We start from the raw sequence: 24,130 nt of genomic DNA on the forward strand, positions 1-24,130 counted from the left end.
CCTTTTTTTTTGTTAATTCGTTTAAAAAATTAATAATTTTTTTTTAAATAAAAACAAGATTGTTTAAAAAAAAAAAAAAAAAATTTTAATATATATATTTTTTAATTAAAAAACAAAATCTTGTCTAAAAAAAAATTTAAATTTTTTTATTTGTTTGTTTTTAAATAAACAACAAAAGTTTAATTAACAAAAAAAAATTAATCAAAAACACATATTTTTTTATAAGTTTAAAATGTTTTTTATTCTTTATTTTTATTTGAAAATACATATATATATATATATATATATATAATTTGAATTGTTTTTTTAGTTTTTTTAAATGTTTTTAATATTAATTTTACTAGGTCTATTTTTTTTTTTACTTTTTTTTTTGTCTTTTTTTATATATTTTTTTGTCTTTTTTTATATATATTTTTATATTTGGTTTTTTAAGTAATCAACATCTTAATCTTAATTTCAATAGTTTTTTATTTTTTTTTTTTTGTTAATTTTCCATTTTTTTAAATCTAGTTTGTTTTTAATTTTCCATTTTTTTTTTAGTTTTTTGTTAATGTTTTTTTAATTTTTCTAATTTTACCCACTTAATTTTATAGTTTTTTTTTTTTTTCTTTTCCCAATTTTTTTTTATGGTTTACATATTTGTTTCTTTTCCATTTTTTTTTAAATATGTTTTTTTCACTATTTATTTGTTTATAATTTTTATTTTTATTTTTTAGTTTTTTAATTCTTATCTTTTATAGGTTAGATTTGTTTTGTTTTTTTTACATTTTTATGATTGATTTTTTTTTTTGATGTTTGATTTTTTTTTTGTTTTTTTATTTTTATTTTATGTTTTGTTTTTAGTATATATTTTTATTTTAGTTTTGTTATTTTGTTTTACCTTTTTTGTTTTGTGTTTTTTTATTATTTAAAGTTTTTATATTTTTTTTAAAATTTTAATGATTTTCGGGGTCATGATAAAATATTTAACGCCATTATTTCTAAATGTTGAAATTCTACCCTTGAAAAAAAATTGTTATCCCAGCATCAACGCTTTTCGTTTTGAGGGTGTTTTTTGCACAAAATTTACCATTGAAAAAAATGTTATTCGAACATCAACACTTCATTTTGAGGGTGTTTTTTGGACAATTTTTGCACAAAAAATTGGTTTTCATCGTCATTTTTAAAACATGTTGAAAATTTACCCTAGAAAAAAAAGAGGTGTTATTCCAGCATCAACACTTTTCGTTTTTAGCACTGTTTTTGATGTTTTTATGGAGTTTTTTTGCCAGAGTTCCCATTTTGAGTTTATAGTTCCCGTTTCAAAGTTTACATTGTTAAATGTTGAGACACTACCTTCTGGTTAAAAAATTTACTCTAATTATTGATCATGAAGAACTAAAATATTTGTTTAATCAACCTAAATTAAATGTGAGGCAAGCTAGATGGTTGGCCACACTCAATTAGTTTGATTTCAAGATCAAATACATCAAAGGAAAAGAGAATAGAGTGACTATGCACTCGAAAGGAGAGTGAAAATAAACCATATAGCAATCATAAGTTCTTATGAACTGATCATAAAGAAAGGATAAAAAATTCAATGCAGCAAGATGAAAAATATCAGTAGTTAAAGGAAAAATTACTGCAATATTCTTTGGGTGATCAGGACAAGGAATATTGCCTCAATAAGGTTGTAGTCTACAGTGAGTTGTTTCTTGCATATTTTCAAGGTTGTTGTATCAATTAGGTTATAGCCTACTATAAGTAGCAGCGTGCATGTAAAACCCCACCCCACATTTACCCACTTAACCTGCTCACTGGGGTAAACATGAGATGAGAGTTACTATGTGTGACTCGATTTCCAAGATGCACTTATGGAAGATGAGGTCCACCTATCCAGAACTAACTGCAAACACCCAGTGTCACATGATCAAACTGTTATCAACCTAAGATGACCCAACACTATTTCCTTTTAGTTTCAATCCCTTAAATTTAACACGACTTTCTATTTTTGGTAGTTTTTCGGGTCCTAAACTTCCAAGGTCGTTTTGAGGGGCTAAACGACATTTTTCAAGGAAAACGGGAAGACCAGAAAAGTGCCATAAATCTATGCCAAAGTTAGAAAACAGGGATGTTGGTAGTCGAAATTATTCATTTATAAAAACACTTTGTATACATAGTACCCGTAGGTCATGAATGCATAGTTTGTTCACTGTTTTCAATAGTTCATCAGATATTCATCAAGAAGGTTTGTTTCCCTCTTGCACTAACTGCAATAAAACACATATTATCACATGCATTCATATAAATCAACAATGAGCCACCAAACCATGAATTATATCGAAATCAAGAGAATGTCATATAATAAGAAATATACCATGTATGTAACCAACATTTAACCACAATGAAGCCATGACAAATCAGTCATAAAAATGAACATAATAATCAACACATATGCTCATTGATCACAATAAGGAAGTATTTCATATTAACACATCCAAGTTCCAACCAAGTCAGGGACTTCCACGTACCAACTAGCCATAGATTGGGCTGATCCAAATCTCTCTTTCAGCCAATCACCCCTGTGCCATATTCCAAGCATGAGTGTGGGATTATATGAGTTAAATGAAAATATAACCAACCAGGGCTTCCTGAGGCTAATCCACCTCAACCCTCAGCCACAATGATTTCACCTAAACCAATCCAGAAATCACTAATACCAAAACAAGTTTGGATGCCTCCAACTTTCTTCACCATACCCAAAGGAATTTTCTTGTCTCCACCCACCCATCAAGATTTCCAGGAGAAAGCCCATATCCACCCTCAACCCTTGGAAATTTTCTTGAGACCACCTCACTAGGATCTAAATTCTATTGGTCATCCAAATCTTAAACCAAAACAAGGAACCCACTACAACATGGCTATTTAGGAAATGACAAGGAAAGGTTGAAACCACTATTAATCTAGGAAAATCCCATGCCAATGACAACAAAACAACCAAATAATCAAATGAAAATGCCATGCATCCAAATATCACCAATGGAATCACACATGCAACTTGTTACCTACAGTTTCCACTTGTTGTAGCTACTCTTCCAACCTTCTTCTTTGTTTCCCACAAATATCCTTGCTTGCTTACTTCTCTCCAAGTCTAAGCGAATGCTAGAATGCTCCAAGGATTCCCTAATTGTGTAAAGAGTGTGGAAGAAGAGAGTTAGAATGATTTCTACCCTCTTTTATTTATTTTCATTTTCCTTTTCCTTTTCTTCAATTTCTTTCATTTTCCCTTGCATGCATATTTGTATCTCTTCACCTTCCTTTTCTCCTATTTTCGTTTATTTCCTTAATTAATTGTCATGTATTGCCTCTTTTCCTTTTCCAATTTCCATAGTCATTAATAAACCACAAGTGATGCTCACCATAATGTTTTCCCACCATTCATCTTGGAATATGTGTCCCATGACATTGGTCTTATTTTATTTACATGGAGAATCAACCCAAGGTTGTTACATTGCATATGTTAGGGGTAGGTGCCTCTAGTAAGTGGGTCCTTGTTGAATTGAAGAAGACGAAGAAGAAGAATTTGTGGTTTTCTCTCATATGGATTTCCACATAAAATCTTGTGTCTCTGTGTGTTATGTGATGGCTTCTTGATGTATTGTTGTGATAAAGGATTCTTTATGCATTTTTCCTCTTATTGTTGTGTTGTAAATAGATATGATACATTGTAACAATTTTGATAATGACAAAACTAAAATTTTGATTGAAGTCTAAACAAAAATGAAAATAACCATACGAATAACAAAATTTGATTAATACAAAATTACAATTTATCATTGAATGAACTCGATTTATTCATTGTTATAAATAGAACTTATGGAAAATCAATATTCTATTTTGAAAAGAAATGTTATAGGGATATAAAATCTCACAATTCATTTACTGGTGATATTGTTGTTTGATGTACAGGGTGGGCATAGAGTTACCAACTGTGGAAGTAAGATACAAAGATTTGAATGTGGATGCTCAATCTCAAGTTGGTAGAAGAGCTCTTACAACACTTTGGAATGTTACCATAGATATTTTGGATGTGAGTGGACTGATTTGTTCATTTTCTTTGCATATACTAAAATTAGTAGATGTTATTTTCCTAGGCATGTGTTACATACCATTTTGTCACACCTGCTCAATAAGCCTGAAAACTAGATCAATCAACATCCTTGAACACTTTTTCATAATCCCTTTGCAAAGCCCTAAGCATTACTCCTCCAAAAAGTCGGAGTTTCTAAATCTATCTTCTCAAAAACCATTTTTTTTATCCCCAACGCACTCTGCATGCTTGTCCATCAACGTTGGATGCAAGTTGCATAACTGAGAATCTATGTTGATCAATGTAGGTTGCTCCATTCTACATGTGTGTTGATTCTAGAATTTCGGGAAAATTAAAAAATATTTTTGAATCTTCTCCTTCGAGAAGCTTCTAAGGTTGTTTTAACCATTTACCATGGATAGAGATCTTGAATTCCTATCTGATCCCACTCTAGTGATATTATCTCTTATCCCTTGAGCTTATTCTCCCTCATAAATGGATCTCAAGCCTAGATTGGTAAATCCTAAACTGCCATGTTTACCCTATAAATTTACTGTCTCCCATGGAGTCTAGGTTGGCTTTTGGAGATCACTAGGTAGGATTTTGGAGATTTCTAAAGCCCTTGATCTGGATTTAAACAGGAACGCAACAAATTACAAATATAACCATAAATACACAGATGCAGTAAAAATAACACTTCCTTTGATTAATATCAAATAATGAAATATGCTTACAAACGGTATGGAAATGAGACTAGGTCGATGATGGTAGCTTATCTCTGAGAATAGATGTGGTGGCTACATGCCTCTGAACTGCATTACAATGAGGCTCAAGGGCCTTTTTATTATTGAAAAATAAGAGCAAACTGTAAACAACCAAAACCCTAACCCGAGGAGATATAACACCAAGAGTTTATGGTCCCTGTTGGGGTTAGTTGGGTAGCCAACTTCCCAGGGTCGTGACTTGGTCATATTATCTTCGTTTGATGTGCATGATACCTCGTTGGAAAGATCTATCCAAGGATTACGAAAAAAACAACCTATAAAAAGTTGTTGGCGATAGATTGCCAAAAAAACGTCGTTTAGGGCCTAAAAACGGATCCGAAAGTTTAGGACCCGAAAAACTGCTAAAAATAGTAAAATGTGTTACAATTAAGGAAACTGAAAAACTGAAAGAAACAATGGTGGTGGTCCAAGTGAAATTGGCTGGTGGCCACCAATATCCACCTGTATCATTCCTCCCCCCTTAGTAAGAAATGGTCCCCATTGTGTTGAGTGCCTCCATGAGATGGGGAAACTTTTGCTGAACTTGGTCCCTGGTGAGTTGTTCTACATTCTCTAATGTGTCCAGTAATGGTGGGAAGCATGGTCGAGGGTAGTCCACATTGAACACTCAGTGCAAGCCAAGGAATGGGGGAATGTTGTGCTCCAAAGCATTGTTTCCAACATCTTTGTTAATGGTGTAAGGACCATATCGAAGTGGTTTGAGCTTTCGATGGGCTTTGGTAAGGCATTATTTTTGCAAATGCAACCAAACTTTTTCACCCACTTGAAAATTATGTGACACCTGATGTTGATCATGTCGTTGCTTGTACTTGGAATTTTCCAGAATGGAGCAGCGATATATCAGCCCGTTGAGTAGAGGTGCTCCAGGAGTCATATCGAACTAATGCTTGACTTGAGAGTGTAATGGTACCCCTGTCGGTGAGGAGAAGATGTCCATGTATCCTCTCAAGATCATATCTATTGGGTGTGGAGCCTGATTATCTTCTATATTCAAAGGTATCGCCACATAGGACCCCAGTTCGAAATGGGGGCGGCAATGCCGCCCGTAAAATATTCGCTGCAGGGGGGGTCCAGGGGGGGGCGGCTGCCCCCGAAGCTAAAAACAGCTGTAAAATTGCCTTAGTATAGTAATTTCTAGTCAATCTGGGCCGTTCATTAGGCGGATGATCTGACGGTAGAACTTATGTTTAGTTTAGTGTTTTTTGCCCTAGAAGGCAACCCCTCTCTTTGTATGAGGGTATTGTATTTAAGGTTGTGAGATAGATGTGTATTCTGTGAGCGAGAAACAGAGAGGTGAGACTGTGAGAGAAGACAGAGGATATTACAGCGGATTTTCTGTAGGTTGTGTCTCTTCATTTTGCTGGATAATAAAAAGGAAGGACTGGCTGTTCGGGGTGGACGTAGCCCAAACTGGGTGAACCACGTATATCTGTGTCTCTCTTGTTTTGTGCGTTTTCTGTGTTTATATTTCTACAATATTTTATGTGTTCCATTGCTCCGTAATATATAATTTTCTAACAATATCCACCTTCTTTTGCTGCGTGGAGGAACCCTTCCCGGGGGCCATGGATGTGGCTACAATCTTCCCCTTACTTTGAGAGCAAATGAGAAAGAAAATAAATTTCCTAGTTTGGGAGATGATCTTACTGCCTTTCTTAGCAGAGATCAAAGAAATAGTGGTAGGTGGGGCTACCTTCGGTATCTTGTATAATGTATTACACAAAGAAATAATAACAGCGCGAGGCCTTGACTCATACACAACATGTCGCTTCCACAAGTATGGTTGGCCTAATAATACATCACAAACATCAAGAGGTGTAACATCACACAATACCTCATCTGTGAAGGGCTTGATGTTGTAGGGAAGGCGACATTGTTGGCGGACTTGGAGATCTCATCCTTGGTGAAGCCACCCGATGTTGTACGGTTGCGGGTGTGGTATGGTCGGTAGTCCCAGCCGCTTCATGACCTCTGCTGAAATGAGGTTCTTTTGGCTCCCACTGTCAACAATGAATTGCAGCAGCGATCCATTCACCCACATCTATGAGTGGAAAATACGCTCCTCCTCCTCTGGATCTTTGGGCTCATTCTTCTAGATCTTGGCGGTGGAAGAAGTGGTGCTAGGCTCCGCATCAATGATCTGCTTCCATTTGTAATTCCTCTTGTCGAGTTCTGACTCAGGGTCGGAACATGCATCTGATTCTGAAGCCTTCAACTCGGGCACCAACGACTTCTTAGTTCGACACTCACTTGTGTTGTGAGTGGGGCTCTTATGGAACTCACACCATAAATTAGGTATGTGTAATACCTAGTCATGACCATAAATTTTCAAAATACTTTGAGCATCAGGTAATAGGTCATGTCTTTCATGATCCCATAGAGTCCCAATCAATTTCTAGTGCCTCCCTATTTTTCATGATTCCATAGCTCTCTGTCATGGAGATCAAGCTGACAATTAATTTCTAGTGCCCTTAGAAGATCTAGTTCTTACTCTTCTTAAAGACAGTGAAGGAGCCAAGGTATTGGATCAAATTTTTTATTAGCTATATTGGATATCTTACATTGCGTAAAGTCAAGCATTTGGTGTTAGAATGGGATTATATATACAGAAATAAGCTTACCGAGTAAGCATATTTTAATAATTCATATTTTCAGTGTGCAGCAGTGATTTCAGTTGTTAGTTTGCAGTACAGAGTTCAGTTTGTAGTTTCAGTTTAGATTTCAGTACACAAATTAGATTTCTGTTTAAAGTTTAGAATAAATGACTAAGGTATTCAGTCACAGATGTTTTTTATGATAGAGCAAGTTGCAGATTCGGGATCAGGCTACTAGTCTACGGTGTTCTTGGCACCTCCAGGGAGACCACCATCCCCAGTTGGAGCCTATGTTAGGGTCCTATAATTTTATAGGGTTGTTTAGCTGATGATTATTATATTTCAGATGTTGTAAATAATACCATGTTGTAAATTATTTCCAAAAAAGGTCAGAACCTTGAGAAAATAAAAAAATATTCTTGCAAGTCGAAATGCAGCATTAGATAATAATTAAGTGTGTTTAGATTAAATTAATCACGTCATTTAAATGTGATTAAATAAATTTTAATAAGGCCTTGCTACCAGAGCTTTGATTTTATTGTAAAATTGATCATGACAAAAGGATATTTGTCGCCTATGGTTAAAAGAGCAGCATTTATCTGCTGAGGGATCCTCCTACCTTTCAGATCGATGACGCACATTCATTTTTGACCCCCCTCTCCATCCTAGATTTACCACCGTGGGGGGGAGGGGTTCGAAAAGGCGGTATTCCCCACCAAGTCCCACAACCACATGGCCCACTCTCTACCTTTCGCACCACCGTAGCATAAACCACTAACCGCTCCCTACCCCCTTCGAAACCTCTTCCCCCTCACTTCGTGACTATTGTCCCTACCTAATCACCTTCTCACCAAGTATGTACCTCCATATTATCCCTCACCTCCATGTCACCTCTCGCCTCCACGTCATATGTTTGTTTCATGTACAAGTAAACTATGTCTGTTCCCTTTACAAAACAGTATTTTTAAACATGGTTTACAAACAACTGAGAATTTATTTTCAAATACTAAAATAGGTTTTTGTTTCTAACATCCTCTTTTACAAAAATCTCTCTCATTTTTCTAACATATTTTATGGTTTGAGATATTCACTCTCATCATTTTAGCCTATTTTTTTCCAACTATGCTTTGTCTTGTTTTAGCCACCTTTTTTCAGAGCATATTGTGGATAATCAGAACTTTGGTAACCTGAAGGAGGTTTTTGTTCCTAATATTCTAAGATACAAAAACCTCTCTCAGTTTTCAAAAAGATAGCTCGGATTGATATCTTCAAAGTTATGTCTCTGTTTGGTCAATTTAGTGTGTTCTAAATTGCTATTTAAAATGTCAATCCGGGGTTCGTAAACTGACGAAGTGAAGTGTACTATATGTACTAGATAACCATTTCCTTAGTCTTTTGTCGTTTTTGAGTTTTTTAGTTTGTTTGTGGATTTATCTTTCCCTAATGTGTGATGGTGAAAATGAAAGTTAAGTATGGATGGTGATGGTGATTTCTATAGTGATTTTCCAAAACTTAAAAGTGCTCGAAAAAAGAAAGCTTTAAAACAACTGTAATGAAATCAATTCTTAAGAGGAAGTCAATGTATTAAACAGTGAACTAATGACAATGGCCCAGTATCCTTGCTGCTGAAAAAAGAAAGTAAAAACTGAACTTAAAGCATCTCAAACTAAAAGCAAAGCAACTAGTTCACACTACTTCAACTCTTCAGATCCTTTACCCTTCAGCTCAATCTACCTTGTGGGAAGCAATCATGAACAAGTCAAGCAATATGATATCTAGATGGCAAGAAATTAAATTGCAGAAAGGAAACTAATCACACTACTTCAACTCTTCTGATCCTTTACCCTTCAGCTCAATCTACCTTATGGGAAGCAATCATGAACGAGTCAAGCAATATGATATCTAGATGGCAAGAAATTAAATTGCAGAAATGAAACTAATCACACTACTTCAACTCTTCTGATCCTTTACCCTTCAGCTCAATCTACCTTGTGGGAAGCAATCATGAAAAAGTAAAGAAATATGATATCTAAATCACACTACAATAAGTAATATTCTGATTTCTTACTAATAGAGTCACTTGACTATAGAAAGAAACCATAAACTGATGAGTAGTATGATGTCCAAATAAAAGAAAAATAAATAAGCAAATCACAACTTGAAAAAGAACATTGCTGGAATTAAACTTCAGAAAATGAAAGTTAGCAGGAAGGACAAGATGATCTCATATGTCAATAGTTATCAAAAAGATGAAAATTTTCTCGGGCTGCTTAAGAAAACTTGCAGAAAAGTATTGATCAGCTGACAACTATAAAAACGGAAGTGAGCTGTAAACAGTAGTGAATTTAAAAACATCTAAATAGCATGTTATATACAAGCTAATGATTATGAAGACGAAAACATAATGAAATCAAATGACAACTATACAGGGCTTTAGTGCACAGGGGCCCTCTGCCACCTCAGCCAGTCAACAAACAGTCACAAGAACGAGCTCAGCAAAGTAGTCTTCTCATGTATTAAAGCAGCAGCAACATATATAAAACAAAGTACAGTGGGGTGCTAATAGAAACAGTTCCAAAAATTACATCGCAAAAGCTTCTACACAGCGTTCATCAACGCATTATTTATAATGAAAAAGTACTGAAACTAACTAACTGAATCCTATGCTATTAACTGTGTTGCCAAGGACACGTAGATCTCCTCAGCCGAGATCTAGCGTAACTGTCATCACGTCTATTAAATCTTCGGAGTGGTAGCTGTTGGATTCAGGTTACGGGGATGATCTCCAGTTGTGCCGGTGTCTTCGTGGGCTGAGGACTGTGCCACGTAAACGTTCACGTGCTCAAAACAGAGACGTGCCACCGCTAAATTCCTTGGTTGGCTTTGCCTTTGACCTTTGTTGACCGTGACCTTCTATGGATGATTTGGCTGATTTGAAGGGACACGTTCCATGTACCCGTCACCTGTAGCTTGCCCATGTGGCTCATTTCTTCATAGGACATCTGTAGCATAGCTTTTAACAAAATAGCTGCGGAATCCTGTGCTGGCTGCGGAAACCTGTGCTGGCTGCGGAAACCTGTGCTGGCTGCGGAAATTGACAAGTTTCCGCAGCTGCCTGATCAAAAATCTAAACCAAACAACAGTCATAAGCATGGTCAGAAAACCATGTAAAAATCTCTTTTTAGACTATAATGCAATGATTTATCAGCTTGGTGGATGAAGTAAGTGGAAGAAGAAGGTTGAGAGGGTGTATAGGAAGGTGCAGGTTTGAGGCTCAACATACCCCCACTATGAAGGTGTTGCATGTCCTCATGTAACCAAAATTTAGTTATTTCCCTCTAATTCATATGTTCTGAGGCTTCTGCAAGGACATCTAACCCTCTTTTCTTCTTCTTTGATGCTAACATCATCCTTGGTTTCTTGACTAGACATTTGAACTTGAGATTAATCAATGCTCTGCTTAACTTTTTGCACTTTTTCTTCAGCCTCCTGTTTTTCTTTTTCCACAGTCCTAAATGGAGCATAGTGTTATCATGGACAATCTTGTCTACCTTACTCTGCTCTTTGAGTGCTTCATTTTCCTATTTGATATGCCTATTTAGGACTTCTAATTCAAATACTTCCTATTTCAAAGACTGAACTTGTGCATCAAGTGGCAAAGTGGTACTCGGTCCTGCAGCTGATTGTTCTAAGGATTCCAGGTAGTTATATACCTCTTGCTGATTAGGATCTACCTCAGGTGTCTTTCTCGGACTAGGCTCAAAATCTGGTGGAGGAGGAAGACTGCTCTCTCTTTCTGGCCGAAAAGGGCTTTCCTCACGTGGAGGACTTGATTCAATGCTTGGCTGAGCTGGAGATTTCTCAAGTGTCTCTTCACCTAAATCAATAAAGTGAGACTGTTTTTCCTGGGTTTTATTCCCTCTCCCTTTTAGCCTAGTGCTCCTCCTTAAGTATGGACTAATACTCTTCTCTTGTGCACTCTGTTTTCCTTTTTGCTTTTTCTTGGCTATAGCAGCAGCCTGAAGGTGTACTAATCTTTCTGACAGAGGTTGATAATCCTCTTCTATGGATTGCTCAGGGGATGGATAGACTTCTTGAATGGTTCTTTTGCCTTTTTCTTTCTTTTGTTTCTTATTTTTAGCTCTATCTTCTTCTTCTTTTTGGACAGTTTCTTGAATTTCTATTGTAGGGGAGTCTTGGACTGTAATGTTCTTTTCTTTCCTCCTACTTTTCCTTGGAATTTTTGGTGGACTGCTTCCAGAGGCCTCAGACGGCTCTTGGAAGTAGTTCCTTGTCAAGAATTGCTCCCAAGTATCCTTAGTTTTCTTTAACTGGTCCTCAATAAGAATTTTTATGAATCCATGATGGTAAAGATGAGGTTCAATGTTGCCTACGTGTTTTTGAACTGTAAAACTCATCTTTTTCAAACTTAATAGCAGAAAATGAGGCAAATTAAGAGTGTGACCCTCTATGAAATTCATCATCAGTCTGGCATGATACATATACATAGAACCAAAACGACCTTCACACGTGATAAATTTCTGGATGACTAACAGTAGACTAGACCATTCCTCTTTTAGTGCATGAACAGGGATGCCTCTTGTAAATACGGTGGTATCCATACCTTGGTTTTGTAGCGTGATTCTCCATATTTGATCGTCCACACTTCTATTTTTAAACCACCTTTCACCTTCTTGAGGTAGGCCTATGGCAGCTGCTACTGTGGCCTCAGTCACTGTAAACTTTAAGTTTCCAATCTCCACTGTTTGTCCATCAAAAGACCGCGCAAAAGCTTTGGTCACCTCCTTGTTATGCCCTTTAAATTTTTGGATAAATCGTAGCCATCTGGCTTTCTTCAGCAATTCCTTAGTTTGAGGATAACCCTCCAAATATTTCGGTCCTTCTGGCTCGGCTCTCAGTAATTTTCCCATCTACTGTTTTAAATTCCAACTGAGAGTTCTTCTGCGTGTGAGGGTTCAGAAAAAAATGGCTCTGTTACAGGGTTTAGGATAGACTGTAGTGACTGCAACCAGAAATGGAGAACAGGGAATGGAGGTACTCAAATTACCGGAAGAACAGAGGGTGAGCAGCAGTGAACAAGTTTAAAATGTGGATGCATGCGAGGAGTATGGTATTAGTGGAGTGGTAAACGAGTGGAATAACGGCGGGATTCTTTCGAATCGGGTGACTGTGTATGAAATTTTACACGTCTCAACAGACGGCTGCGGAAATTACGGCTAAGAAGAGCCGTAACACAATAGGTCACGTCTCAAGAGTACGGGTAATAAATAGAAGTGCAGTCAGTCTTGAGTTTAAACTCAGAATAATCATGAGACCGTTGGAAAAATGAATGCAAGGTGTGTGGAGTGATATCGTGGAATAGGAGTGGTAGTGGAGCTATCATATCAAACCATTGCACATAGTAGAACTTTTTATGGTTTAATAACTATGCATAATTACGACTTGTATTGTTATTTGATAAAAAAAATTTATCATACCTTTGGAAACTTTGTCATTTCTAGCTCAAGGCTTCTAACCAATTGCTCTTCTTTGATGTCTTGGAGATGCCCCATGTCTTTAGCTCAATTACACCTGCATTTCATGATTATGGCACTAACAGTTGACTGTGAATTTTGAAAACAGAGTGATGCTGGCTGCGGAAATTGTTTCTGGCTGCGGAAACTGCTTCTGGCTGCGGAAACTGAGACAGCAACCCCTTAACTGCACAAAGATAGTTAGAGAAGAACTAACTGAATGAAAATAGTCCTGGAAGGGACTTTTATTGATGGAGTGAAATGGAATGAGTGGAATGAAATGAAAATGAAGTGGAATGAAGTGAAATGGAAATGAGAATGAGATGGAGGTGAAGTGAAATGGCAAATGAGATGGAGTGAAGATGGCAAGAGAAGGAGAGGAGATTTTTTTGGAAAATATAGAGTGTCAGGTGTCCCTGATTTTCACTCTATATTTTCTGTATAAGATTGCCAATCTATGATTGGTTTTCAGGCCTATACAATTTTTTTTTTAATTTTTATTTTTTATCTGAAAGAAACAAAGGCTAGGCTAATGGGGGAGAAGGATTCTTCTCCACCAGCCTTATTGCAGAATTCTCTTGGAACATTTTGACAAATTCCTCTTTTCAGAGTGGCTTATGATAAATTTTCAATCGGTGGCCATTCACAATGAGAGGAGTTTGAAACTCATCAATGGTCTTGATTCTTACCGCTCCATTGTTAAAGACTTTGTCAATCTCATATGGCCCAAGCCAATGAGTATGAAATTTTCCTTTGAAGTCTTTAAACTTGGAATCAAACAGTAACACCCAATCTCCCTCTTGAAACTTTCTCTCTTTGATATATCTGTCATGCCACTTAGCTCTTTGATTTTGAACTAGATCAGTCCTTAAAATTGCATCTTGTCTGATCTCATCTAGCTCATTCAGTTGCTCCATTCTGTGCTTTTGGGCTTCTGATAGATTCATCCCCAATTGAACTGCAATCTTGAAAGTCTTGACTTGAAACTCAATGGAGAGCAGGACTTCTTTCCCATAAACAAGTTCATAGGGAGAATGTCCTGTTGTGTTCCTCCATGTAGTTCTATAGGCCCATAAGGCTTCAGAGAGCCTTTCTGCCCAATCTCTTCTGTGTAGGTGAACAGTTTTGGTGATGATATTCTCAAGAACTTTGTTTGTAGATTCCACTTGGCCATTTGCTTGCAGATGGTAAGGGGTAGATTTTCTGTGCTTGATTTTGTATTCTTCCATCAGCTTCTCCATCAAGTGAGATGTAAATTGACTTCCCTGATCTGTCACAATTTCTCTTGGGACACCAAAACGAGTAAAAATATCCTCAAAAAGAAATTGAACAACTGAATTTTCAGTGGCAGAAGGCAATGCTTTAGCTTCTACCCATTTAGTGACATAGTCAGTGCATACCAATATATACTTCTTTTGTTTAGGTGATGGATTAATGGGTCCAATGAAATCTAAAGCCCATTTTTCAAAGGGTTCGATAATTACCTGTGGTTGTAATGGCATTTCATTCGAAAGAGTCGGTCTCCCAACTCTTTGGCAGCTGTCACACCTTCTGACATATTGTTTTGCATCTTTGAAAAGGGAAGGCCAATAATATCCTAAAGAAAGGATTTTATAGGCCGTCCTTTTGTCAGCAAAGTGTCCACCACATGGTTCATCATGACATGCCTTGAGGATGTCAGGCATTTCGTCTTCCCGAACACATCTTCTGATCACACAATCTAGCCCTGTTTTAAACAATTCATTAGAAATCCATGAATAGCTTGAGCTCTCCTGAATAATTTTTCTTTTTTCACCAGGAAATAGATGTGGAGGTAGCTTCCCTGTAACCAAGTAGTTAGCAACATCTGCATACCAAGGAGTCTTAGTAGTTACTGCAAACAAATATTCATCTGGAAACTTATCTTCTACAGGAGAATCTTCGTTAGTATTTTGGATTCTAGACAAGAAATCAGCCACTGTATTTTGTTTTCCTGGCCTATCCAACACAGTAATATTGAATTCTTGTAAAAGTAAAAGCCATCTGGTAACTCTGCCATTAGTAACAGGTTTGTTCATGAGATATCTAATTGCAGAATGATCAGTATGGACAAAAGTTTCATAGCCTGTTATATAATGTCTAAACTTATTGATTGCATGAACAACAGCTAAGAACTCTTTCTCAGTCACAGTATAGTTTAACTCAGTGGGAGTCAAATTTTTGCGGGTGTAGTAAATGGCATAGGGAACTAAATCCTTTTGTCCCAACACAGCTCCTAGAGCTGTATCTGAAGCATCTGTAGAAATATGGAAAGGAAGTTTCCAATTTGGACCTCTCAAAATGGGTGCTTCAGATATTCTTGTTTTCAAAGTTTCAAATGTAGATTGACAATTAGGATCCCATTTGAATTCACAGTCTTTTGTAAGTAATTTGAAGAGTGGAGCTGCTATTTTGGTGAAGTTTTCAATAAATCTTCTATAGTATCCAGTAAATCCAAGAAAACTTCTAACATCTTTTTGACAATTTGGAATAGGCAACTTGGAGATGACCTCAACTTTTGATTTATCAACTTTAATCCCATCTCCTGAAATATGATGTCCCAAAACAATCCCTTCAGTAAACATCATAAAAAAAATTTCATGACTTAATGATAGGTTTGTTTCTTTACATCTTATAAGGACTTTTTCCAAATTCTCTAATGCCTCTTCAAACGAATTACCATAAACTGTAAAATCATCCATATAAACCTCTACACAATCATGGATTAGATCGGAAAAGATTCCTAGTACGACCCTTTGAAATGTTGTGGGTGCATTACATAATCCAAAAGGAAGTACTCGGTAAGCAAAAGTTCCCCATGGACAGGTAAATGCGGTCTTGTCCTGATCTTCAAGTGCTACCTGAATCTGATTGTAACCACTAAAACCATCCAAAAATGAAAAATACTTTTTGCCTGCTAAAGTATCTAATACTTGATCGATAAAGGGTAAAGGAAAGTGATCCTTCAAAGTTGCTTTGTTCAATTCCCTGTAATCAATGCATACTCTCCATTTACCATTCTTTTTAGGTACTATCACCAAAGGAGAAACCCATTGGCTATCTGAAATTGGATAAATGAAGTTCACATTAAGTAACTTTTGGAGCTCTTCTTTCACTATCTCCCTAAGGTTTGGATTCATCCTTCTCTGAGGTTGTCTGATTGGTCTATTGTTTTCCTCAATGTAGATGTGGTGAATGCAAGTCTTAGGGTCAATACCTTTCATATCGGTATACTCCCATGCAAATGCAGTAGAATGTTTTTGCAAGATTTTGGTTAGTTCTTCCTGTTGTGATCTTGCCAAATTTTGTTGATATTCAATGTTTTTCCTGGAAAGATCTCAATGGCGGAACTGCCAAATTCTTCCATAGAGAAAAGAGACATTTGTCTAGATGATAGATACTCAATGTCGGAATCTAACTGAAATTGTGTGTGGTCGTATTCTGAAGATGTTTCAAAATTTTCTAATGTGTTCAGAATTTGACTATCTTCACTAACTTCAGAAATGGTAAAGATAGGTTGTATAGTATCTTCATCATCAACCCACTCATTATCTCCTATTTCTGTAATTGCTTTTGCTGGAGGATACAAATTGAATTTCTTTGTCGAATTACCATCAGAAATATACATATCCCCAGACCTACAACTGATGAAAGCATCAGCTGTGGCTAGCCAAGGTCTTCCTAAGATGAGAGGATGTCCTCCTAAATTACTCTTGGGAGTTAAAATCATGAAATCCATTGGATATTCCCAAGAGTCTAAGGAGACTGAAATGTCTTCTAATACACCATCTGGTTTAATAATTGATCGATATGCAAGTTGCAGTAAAGTAGGTGTAAAGAGAAGATTAGGAAGTTTTAGTTGTTCCATAGTCTGTCTACTCATAATGTTGATAGCAGCCCCTAAATCAATCAAAGTATTTGGAATTTCAACCCCATTGATATGTGTTTTGACAATTGGACTACCGGGATCTACATACTTCTGCATAGTAATTTTCCCCATCATGATGTCTGCAATTTTCCCTACCGGGTGGATTCTTCTTGTGTCTCCAAGTTTCCTTCCGGGTCTTTTAAGACTCAACTCCTTCATTGTTTTTGCTAGAATAGGAATCTCTTTAATGGCTTGTAACAAGGGAATCTTGATACAGACATTCTTCAATTCATATAGAAAATCATAGTCAGGGAACAAGATTTGTTTTTCCACCCCTTTGTCAATTTGTAATCTTTCAGGAAAAGGAGGTGTGGATGAAGATGCAGGTTGCTCAACTATAGGAGTTGTGGGGGTTAGCTCTTTTTCTTTTTCTTTCTGAGTGTTTGGGTTTTGAAGAGATGCTTCAGAACCCTTATTGGCTTCAAGAGACTCTTCCTCAGAAATGCTTTGATTTTGGGCATCTATAGAAGGTTTATCTAGAACTCTACCAGATCTGAGTTGTACATCATTGAGAGGAACAATCATATAGGCAGGAAATTGTTGACCTTCTATCATGTAAGCATTTTGAGGGTTTTTATTATTGGGGTTTGGCAATGGCTGAGAAGGAAGTTGATTTGACTTCTGTTGGAATGGAAGCAAGAGTTGAGAATTTGGGTTTTGTTGAGAAGGTCGTTTTTGTTGAAATGGCAATGATAGTTGTGGGTTTTGATTTGGAAGTTGTGGAGCTTGTTGGTTTTGAAAAGATGGAGGATATTGATAAAATTGAGCAAATCTCCCATAAGGATTTTGCATACCTTGTACCCATGATTGAAAAGGATTCTGAGGTTGGGACCAAGGTTGTTGCCAAGGATTCCAATTTGGTGGGGATTGAAAGTTCATAGAGTTGTTAAACCCTTGATTTTGTTGCCCCTGCCAAGGTCTCCTTGCAACAAAACAGAGAGACTCAATTGTATTTGGATCTTCTTGAAAGACAGCTTTGAGCCCAGGAATTGAAGGACAATCCTTGGTCTCATGATTCTCTGAACAGATCACACATGTTTCTACAACTTTCGCATCCAAGGGACATTCCCTGAGAGCATGTTTTTTTCTACATTTTGGGCAAAAGATGGCTAAAGCTTCATCTTCTGCTTTCTGCTTATTGTGGATCTTAAGAGTGTCTCTAGTTGCTCACTAAGACTCCCTAAGATATTAGTTTTGAATTCATCAAGCATGTTTCCAATCTCAGCCCTACTTACTGATCCAGTTGCAGATTTGTTTGCTCTGATGAGAGAAGGATCTCTAGGCCCTTTTCCAATTTTAGATTTTCCTCTTGAGAGATGGACACACAGTTCTGCTATATCATGAAGTGGAAGTTGAGATATGTCTCCTTTTCCCATCATGTTCAAAATATCTATCCATTCATCTCTAATAGCTTTTAATAGAAGGGCTTTCAAGGTCTCCTCATCTAAGTTACTCATTTTTGCTCTTTTCAGGTTGTATTGAAATCTTTCAAGTAAATCCTCCAAGTTTTCATCTTCTTTTTGTACCATTTTGAATACCTCATCCTTGTGATTGGTGGGCATACAATAGTCTAGGTATCTATCCAAAAATGTTTGTTTCATATCATTCCAAGTCCTAATGGATTGAGTGAGTAATCCCATGAACCATTTCAAAGCTGCTCCTTTCATTGTTGAAGGAAATAGTTTGAGTTTTTGAGAGTCTTCCAGATAATCATAGGTTCGACACACGACCTCAAACTCAAATAGAAATGTTTCAGGATCTTCATTTCTTAACCCATGAAAGTTTGGGAGGACAGATGGTGAAATACTTTTCATTGTTGCTCGAGAATCCTCATCGACTATAGGAAATCTGAATGAGTTATCTCCATCCCTATTTCCCCCATTGTTACCTCTACCTCCTCCATTATTTCCTCCTCCTCCTGCTCCACCTCTACCTCTACCAAATCCATTTACTCCCTCTTCTGTCATGGTAGTTTTCTCAGAGATTTCAGAGTCCTCTGGTTCTTCTACTAATGGCGAACAAGGAGGAATTTCTCCCTCTTCTTCCTCAGGTGATTCTACTTCTTCAATTACAATGTGTCTCCTTGTAGAAGAAAAGAAAGGATCTATTCCTAATTCAGATTTGATGGATGGCGTGGGAGAGTCAACTACTGCCTCTTGAATTCCAGGAATCCTAGGGCTAGGAGTGTAGGTTGGAGATGATGGAGGTGTCTCTTGTCTATTCCTTGAAGTAGAAGGAGTTGTAAAAATCGAACTCTTGGCTCTAGCTAAAAACCTTCCCCTAGAGTCTCTTGCACTATGCATGTCATTTTTTTATTTTTCTTCAAGTCGGGCTAATAATTCTCTTTCTGATCTTCCAGGTCACTCTAGGCGCAAGAAGAGAGCATACTCAAGAAACTATTAAACCAATAACTTTCTCTTTTCTGATCCTCCAGAACACACTAAGTGCAAGAGGAGAGCATACTTTGAGAAGTTATCAATTTTTCTTCCTTGAAATTTTCTTGTGTTTTTTTTTTTTTTAAGAAATTGGCTACCTAATTTCACTTCCCCGGCAACGACGCCAAAATGTTTGGTCAATTTAGTGTGTTCTAAATTGCTATTTAAAATGTCAATCCGGGGTTCGTAAACTGACGAAGTGAAGTGTAATATATGTACTAGATAACCATTTCCTTAGTCTTTTGTCGTTTTTGAGTTTTTTAGTTTGTTTTTGGATTTATCTTTCCCTAATGTGTGATGGTGAAAATGAAAGTTAAGTATGGATGGTGATGGTGATTTCTACAGTGATTTTCCAAAACTTAAAAGTGCTCAAAAAAAGAAAGCTTTAAAACAACTGTAATGAAATCAATTCTTAAGAGGAAGTCAACGTATTAAACAGTGAACTAATGACAATGGCCCAGTATCCTTGCTGCTGAAAAAAGAAAGTAAAAACTGAACTTAAAGCAACTCAAACTAAAAGCAAAGCAACTAGTTCACACTACTTCAACTCTTCAGATCCTTTACCCTTCAGCTCAATCTACCTTGTGGGAAGCAATCATGAACAAGTCAAGCAATATGATATCTAAATCACACTACAATAAGTAATATTCTGATTTCTTACTAATAGAGTCACTTGACTATAGAAAGAAACCATAAACTGATGAGTAGTATGATGTCCAAATAACAGAAAAATAAATAAGCAAATCACAACTTGAAAAAGAACATTGCTGGAATTAAACTTCAGAAAATGAAAGTTAGCAGGAAGGACAAGATGATCTCATATGTCAATAGTTATCAAAAAGATGAAAATTTGCCCAGGCTGCTTAAGAAAACCTGCAGAAAAGCATTGATCAGCTGACAACTATAAAAACGGAAGTGAGCATGTAAACAGTAGTGAATTTAAAAACATCTAAACAGCATGTTATATACAAGCTAATGATTATGAAGACAAAAACATAATGAAATCAAATGACAACTATACAGGGCTTTAGTGCACAGGGGCCCTCTGCCACCTCAGCCAGTCAACGAACAGTCACAAGAACAAGCTCAGCAAATTAGTCTTCTCATGTATTAAAGCAGCAACATATATAAAACAAAGTATAGTGGGGTGCTAATAGAAACAGTTCCAAAAATTACATCGCAAAAGCTTCTACACAGCGTTCATCAACGCGTTATTTATAATGAAAAAGTACTGAAACTAACTAACTGAATCCTATGCTATTAACTGTGTTGCCAAGGACACGTAGATCTCCTCAGCCGAGATCTAGCGTAACTGTCATCACGTCTATTAAATTTTCGGAGTGGTAGCTGTTGGATTCAGGTTACGGGGATGATCTCCAGTTGTGCCGGTGTCTTCGTGGGCCGAGGACTGTGCCACGTAAATGTTCACGTGCTCAAAACAGAGACGTGCCACCGCTAAATTCCTTGGTTGGCTTTGCCTTTGACCTTTGTTGACTGTGACCTTCTATGGATGATTTGGCTAATTTGAAGGGACACGTTTCATGTACCCGTCACCTGTAGCTTGCCCATGTGGCTCATTTCTTCATAGGACATCTGTAGCATAGCTTTTAACAAAATAGTTGCGGAATCCTGTGCTGGTTGTGGAAACCTGTGCTGGTTGTGGAAACCTGTGCTGGCTGCGGAAATTGACAAGTTTCCGCAGCTGCGTGATCAAAAATCTAAACCAAACAACAGTCATAAGCATAGTCAGAAAACCATGTAAAAAGCTCTTTTTAGACTATAATGCAATGATTTATCAGCTTGGTGGATGAAGTAAGTGGAAAAAGAAGGCTGAGAGGGTGTATAGGAAGGTGCAGGTTTGAGGCTCAACAGTCTCGACCCTATTTTCAGAATTTCGAGAGGAAAAACTTCAAAGGCAGTTAGTGACTTGGAGGCCACCTCATCAAATAAGAGTTGCTATCAAATTCAAATTTCTCTTATTTTTGACCACCAATCCACAACGATAGTTCCAAGTACATTCATTAGTTTTGAATGTCCTATATTTTAGTTCTATTTGTGTAAGACAGTTTGAGATATTTGTAAACAAATCTTGATATTTTTTCAAGATGTTTTAGTTTAGAATTTGTATAAATACTTCATAGTTTGAAGTAATAGATGTTTATTGTTGAATATAATTTCCTCTACGAATTGTAATTTTCTAGTTGTTGGAAGCATCAATAATACAAGGACATTCTTCACAGGATTCATGTGGTGTACGAATTGGTGATGTTTTCCTTCTGTTCATGTGTTTAATCATTGTCTCCTTTCTCTGTCATTTTTTAAAAGCTTAATTACATAACAGAAACTGTGACGAATAGGACATGTTATACAGAACACCCTATTCTGGCTGTTAGTAATTTATGTGTTTTCTTCTGAAGTCAAATTAAGGAATCCTTCATTTCTCCTTAGTTTCTACTGAATCTTGCATTTCTTCTGTTTCATAATCCATTTAAAATTTTGAAAGATCTAACTAGTGCAACCTAGCTTGCCCTGTGAAACTCCTTCAAAGTTTGATGCAGATCCAGTTAAACAAGCAGAAGGAAAAAGATAAAGAAGAAAGAGCAGAAGAAGTTGCTCCTGGAGGAGACCAAGGAAGTATTGATTTTGAATGATAGATAGGATAGTTGATGGCAAAATAATAGAGAAGGGTGTTAAAGCTTGATGAACAAATCTTAGAACAAAACACAGAGGAAGAGATTCCAACATGGGAGAGAGCTAGAAGAAAAGAAATAAATCCCAACCAAGTGAAGATATCTGAGGTACATATATCTTAGAAGTAGAATGAATTTAATAGGTAATTGGTCATAGCTTTGTAGCAAATAGCAACAAAAGAAAAAGGACTATGGAAAAGGACTTTTAGCAAAAAGGCTACATAAATAACATGATATTCTATTCGAGGTTGGAAAGGAGAGGGGGACAAGGGGAGTCCTCAAGGAGGAGAGAATGAGATGAGTTCACAAAAGGTGAGAAAACTGCAAAGGCCAGATTTTGGCATTATGGAAAATTTGTTGTCCTTGATGGAAACCTACTTGACAAATGCATACTTGAAGTCAACATTTTGATAATATGATGATTTTGGAACTCATGTAGATTGGTACAAATGCTATGGATAGAGAAATTATAGTTCAGTGAGATGGATGACAAAAGTGATGTTTAAGAAAGTATACGCATTTCCTGTGAAGGAGGGTCGTGTACATATGCAAGTCTTATGAGAAAAAGTCACGTATTTTCCCAAGGTCATTACCATGGTATTTTTCCATAGTAATTAGGGTAGTAACATTCATTTGATCCCATCAACAAACATTGATGACTTTACCAAAGGATATACCTAAGCTATTGGCTAAGGAAAAAGTTATATAAGGAGAAGGAGATCAAGGTGTTAGGTGTACAAGTAATGGGTTATTTATGTGTGATTTGATTAGGAACAAGTGTCCACCAAGGATTAAGGAGAAGACTCAGATATGAAATATCTGAAGATCTGTTGATATATATGCTTGAATGATTTACTTGTTGCAAATGCCAAAGTAGCTAATAATTATGAATCTATGATGATATTTATGTTGTGATCTAAATGAATTATTTAGAAGTCTATAGTTACGACAACAAGGTTTTCAGAAAGGTAATTATGTTTGCAGAGAAAGTTTTCAGATACGTACGTAGGTTTGTTTCTAAATAGTCACATACATACGTAGATCTATTTCTAGGTAGTCACATATATATTCTAAGATATGTTTTTTAGTATGTTTAGATCTGTACATTGGTGTTTCACATAATAACGTTGGTCTACTTAATAAGAGTCATGTATATATTCTGAGTTAAATATGGCCAGGGTTTGCAGTCCTGCTTGATGATGATAGTTGATGAGTTATGTTGTATATGTTGTTGTATGTCAATGATGTCTTGATTTGATGGTTTATACATGTTATAGATTGGTTTGATTTGGTTGCAATAGTTGGTTGAGATTCAGTTCAGTAATTGGTTTTTTGATGTTACAGTGATTTAGTTCGTTCAGTGATTATATTCAGTATTCAAATTGGTATTGAGCATAATGATGGGTGTGGATCCTGTTAGTCCTTACAACCTCCTAGGCTAAAAATGAAATTGACAAGGGTAACCTCAAACCACTTCAACTCAGTAGCTAGCCCTACTGAGCATGAGAGGGATCTCTCTAAGTCTCTTATCAATGATATGACTTTAAGGCAATTGAATTTTAGGCAAGATATGTGTATTTGTTTGTGAAAATTTGGTTTTTTAAGGATTTGTTGAACTTAGGGTTTGGAGCCACAAGTAGGTCTAGGCTGTCAGAATACAGGAGCAAACATAAGAAGGAGCTAAATGTCAGAAGCTATGGTGTAATTTGAGTATTTTTCAGTGTAGTATAGAGATGGATATAGTGCGGAAGAAACTAATGAGCATAAATAAACATGATTTCATTAGCTCAGGAAGACAAAACACATAACTATGAAAACCAGATAATAGAGCTTGAAAAACAAGAATTCTGAGTATTTTATCACAAGGAATTTATAGAAAGAAGAGATATAATGTAGATAAAGATGTTTAGACCATGATAAAACAAAAAGAATTAAGAACAAGCACCATGAACTCACTAGGCTAGAGTTCCTTGAAAATCGTTGCAACCTGTGTCTATATCAGTTGAAAGATGATTACAATGCAAGCCTCCTTCACAAAAAGTTCAACCTCATTCTCCTGAGGTGAAATAGTACTTAT

This window comes from Pinus tabuliformis, chromosome 2_1 (assembly GCF_031772625.1).
Source record: "Pinus tabuliformis cultivar Carrire ecotype Pingquan chromosome 2_1, CPIR1, whole genome shotgun sequence".
NCBI lineage: Eukaryota > Viridiplantae > Streptophyta > Pinopsida > Pinales > Pinaceae > Pinus > Pinus tabuliformis.